Source organism: Syzygium oleosum, unplaced genomic scaffold, assembly GCF_021117445.2.
Source record: "Syzygium oleosum isolate NSW1041296 unplaced genomic scaffold, Sole_v2.1 Sole_v2.19, whole genome shotgun sequence".
NCBI classification, from domain to species: domain Eukaryota; kingdom Viridiplantae; phylum Streptophyta; class Magnoliopsida; order Myrtales; family Myrtaceae; genus Syzygium; species Syzygium oleosum.
In genome coordinates, this window is record NW_026607503.1 from 5,009,172 (window position 1) to 5,013,383 (window position 4,212).

A 4,212-nucleotide genomic window follows, 5' to 3' on the forward strand; every position below is an offset into this window, starting at 1 on the left:
AGCTGTTATAGTCATTCTTGATCGGACCATACAGGATGATTATAATAATTTGTGATTCTTGAGGGAGTATCTCCTTCAAAAATCTCCTTCAAAAAAGAGTTACCAACGTAACAAATCGAACTTCAGACTCTCCCAATTTCATGGTGTAGAAAGTCCAAATGATTTATCCAAGCATCGTCACGAGAGATGGCATCCAATGCTCATGGGGGTGTTCCATGAAGCACGGACACTCTCCTGAAGTCATTGTGTTAGTGTCGGATATGTGTCAGACACCAATGTTCGTCCAACACTCTTTTTTTTTTATTATTTATTTATTTATAAATTTGAATCATATTAATATGATTGAAATAATCATAAAAATGGTAATTTATCATGTGTATATGAAAATATACATTTAATATGCAATGTGTCCCAATATGTCGGAATTCTCTATTTTTTGAGAAATGACGTGTCGGTCTGTCATATCGTCTCGCATGTCAGTGTCGGAGCTACTTAAAGGGTGTTTGATTGAAGCCGTTATTTTTATTGGTGTGCCCATGAATATATGCATGCGGTTCACCCTAGAGAAAAGTCTCTTCATTTAGAACCTAAGTTGCTAATACAAGAGAGTATTTCGTGAAAAGTTATTTCATCATGTAAAATTTTGTGGGACCATACCAACTTTATTTAAAGTTTAGGGTCAATTTGCTCAAAGGAAAACTGTTTCCGGGAAATTATTATTCGACTTTCCGGTGTTTGGATGACAAAAAAATTATTCGATGTACGAATAACGTTTTCTATTGACGAGAGCTTAGGTTGGAGGAAAGCATGGTCACCTTCTAGCAAGGGGGAAATCACTTTCCTTAAACCACCAATCAAATGAAAATTAACCATTTTCCTTAAAAATGATTTCCATGGAAACAATATTTTCCTTTATCATGAAGTTTTCAGTGAATCAAATGCGCCCTTAAGTTGATAAATAAAAAGGCGTAACTTAATATTGTAACATTCTAACATTTTTCTTCACGTGTAATTTGGACTTTGCCCAAAGACTTTGGTGTGGAAATATATTTGGGGAGCCATATTTGAGACCTAAAATATCTGAACCCTGGATATTCTACTCTAATAGTTTCTGACATTTCGTTGGACCTCTACAAACTATTCTAAAAATTAAACTATTAGATGAAGTAATGATTTAGTATGTAAATAATTTAATACATCATACTTGTAATATCTTGGCTTTTGATATCTCAAACCAATCATGTATTGACATTCATCGTAGTTTTTGAGCATGTAATCATAAATGATAATGCATGTGATAACACCGTAAATGAAGAGACATTTTTCTAGAAAAGATTTAATTATTGGCAAATATAATTATGAAGATTTGGATCCTTCACCACCCGCCTGGGTGGCGCTGCTGGAAAGGGCACTCTTCCTCTCGCAAAAAAGTTGAGTGTTCGAATCCCGGGCGCCGCAGGGTGACTTAACCGGTGCACGTGTGTGGTGGCTAGCACATGTCGCCCCCAAGGTTTACCTCCCGGCTGTCGGCTGTGCGGGGGTTCCCTGGGTTACCAAAAAAAAAAAAAAGATTTGGATCCTTCGAAATTAAGTAATTGTGTTGGTCTGGTGGACCTACCTCCTCACTTAGCCCCTACCAATTCTCACATGAATTGCTGAAAGGTCCAGTACATCCAATGCACTTCGAACTGTTAATCCTCCGGGGTCCAAAGAAGTCAATTTCTGCCCACGATCTAAACCTCTATAGATATCTAATAGAGGGGTAGACTTTTCGTCTCTATTTAAAGATGTGTTGAGAACCGCTATTCTCCGTCCACAGCAGCAATAAATTTGAAGCCTTAGGACACCCCACTGGTCTGTGAACAAGGAGCCTCTTGAATTGCTCAGATGATGGGCAGTTTTATCAGCTCCACTGATTCGGCCAAACCTTTCTTAGGCGAGAGATCAAGAAATGGCGAGAACGATCGTAATGGTGGTGACACCAGGACTCTCTTCTCAGCTGACGATTCTTCAGGTAACCCCTTGTTCTCGAATTTGAGTTTCGGACCACCGTAAGCAGAAACCGAAATTTTCATATAGCATTTGCCTACTCAAGACCGAGATGTTTTGTGCACTGAGCCTTGTAACAATCCATTTGTAGATCGCATCTGTCTCCTTTATCTTAGGTACTTGCTGTGTCCATGGGAAGCTAGAAAGTTTAGCTCCAACAGTTTCATTTCCTAATTCTCCTTCAATGAAAAACCTACTATGCATATACAAATAAGCATGTGAATCCTCCCTCTCTCAAGAAAAACTGTAACATCTAACCAGATATTTTGATCTTCTTGAGAACCTTTTGAGTCAAGTAGCAATTGTGTGTCGTGCGGGCGCGCGTGTGTTTGAGAGTGTAATTTCATGATTTTCATCTGATTTTGGCCATCATTTTTTGCAGAAAGAGGATATTTGGATGTGCAAGTAGAATGCTTCTTGGAATACTCATTTGAGCAAGGTTACAAGATCTACTTATGTTCCTAAAGGACTCTATAAGTGGATAGCTACTGAGCCTCGACCTTAGACCTTCATGGTCGCGAGATTGTCAGTAGCTCGATTACTAGTACGGTCTTATGAAATTGTCTTACACATAAATGAGGACTTTACTTGTTTGATGGTAAACTCCCGAGATGTACTCTTGGATGAAAGCATATGAGAGTAGATTAGAACGCAAAGTCTTTATTTCGAATTTTTGTTAATGAGTAATTTAGATCACATTATTGAAATTCAAGAGGAGTTAATCTTGTCTCCTTTGGTTCGGTGTACAGCAAAACGGATAAAATTTCTCTCCTCAATGATGGCTAAATGTCCACGAATAACGCGGGTTACAAACTCCGAAGTATCAAGCTCAGATTAGGTAGCATTTTTAAAAGAAGATGTCAATTGTTTGATGAGAAATACAAAAGAATATGAAATTTCGAGAGACTGCAAGTTGAGACAGCTAGCTATTTGTTCACAGCGATTAGTTTCAAAAGCTTGGCTGTCCAGAACTCATTTGTTGTGGCCGTGCGTCTTTTTAGAAGCAATAATTTGGTGTTATGTTTTGTATATCTATCGTTATACAGTGCCATTAGCATCAATTGACATGGAAATATGTGCATACCTTATTCTTCCACCTGAGTGTAACTACGATTCTGACCAGCACAAAAGTTATAAAATGTCTTTTGCAGACTTACCTAAAAGTATGATATTTAACCAAGCAATTCAATCATTGGGTTTGCCCCTATAGCCACCCTTTCTACTTGGGAAAGTGGAGGTGGGAAGTTCGATTTCCCACCTTCTTAGAGGGTTAGGGGTGGAGACGTGTAGTTTCAAATGTGGATTTCGACTCCCATGTTCTGTAAGAGATAAGGCAAAAATCTGAGAGTAAGTTGAGAGTTAGAATATGATAGATAAAAAAAAAAATCAACCAGTTCAATAGTTTTGCCCGATTGAACAATTATGCTATACTACGCTTAAAAACTTGACACCCACAATTCTAAATAGTTAGAAATGTCTTCTCTTCAATGCAAGAAAATCGTTCTTATTACATTCTCCACAAAGTGTGCTGTCACCTAAACAACTTACAACTAATTGAAGAAATTTGACATTATTTTCTATCAACGACAAATCAAATATGTAACTCCTACCCCCTCTAATTGATTTATCTGCTTCCTGTGCCACATTTATCAAAAACTATTTTCGTGTCATAAATAATCTCAAACCGGTATATCCGTGCACATTACCCCTAACAAATTTTGGTGTAAGAAAAATTTTAGACGGTTACACTCGTGCAACATTTACTCCAATTAATTTTGGTGTCACAAATAATCCAACACCGGCATAATCTTGACAAATCTACCATAATCTTAGGGCAAAATTGGGGCAATATTAGGTATTTTAGCAAATTTTCTAAACGTGAGGGAGCTCTAGGGGCAAAATTAATAGATATTAGATGATTTCCCAATCTCAATTCATTTCTTCATATCGTGCTTCTCAAAAACGATATCGTTTATATTATCCATTGATGTTGAATTTCCACGTTAGATCCACGTCATATGTCGATCATTCAAGTGGTTTGTCACGTGTGTTTCCCCGCTAGTAGTTTAACAGGGATATTGGACGGAAGTTAATAGATGGTAGATTTGTCACGTATGTACTAGTCTTGGATATTTTATGACATGAAAATTAGTTTAAGATGAA

At 37.4% G+C, this 4,212-nt stretch overlaps 1 long non-coding RNA gene across 1 annotated transcript; it reads left to right on the forward strand.

Annotated features, from left to right (window-relative positions):
* The first annotated feature begins 1,705 nt into the window (after positions 1–1,705).
* Positions 1,706–2,780, forward strand: LOC130140504 (uncharacterized). The gene is made up of 2 exons (XR_008818490.1): positions 1,706–2,051; positions 2,432–2,780. It is a non-coding gene; the product is annotated as an uncharacterized LOC130140504 (long non-coding RNA).
* Positions 2,781–4,212: the final 1,432 nt, after the last annotated feature.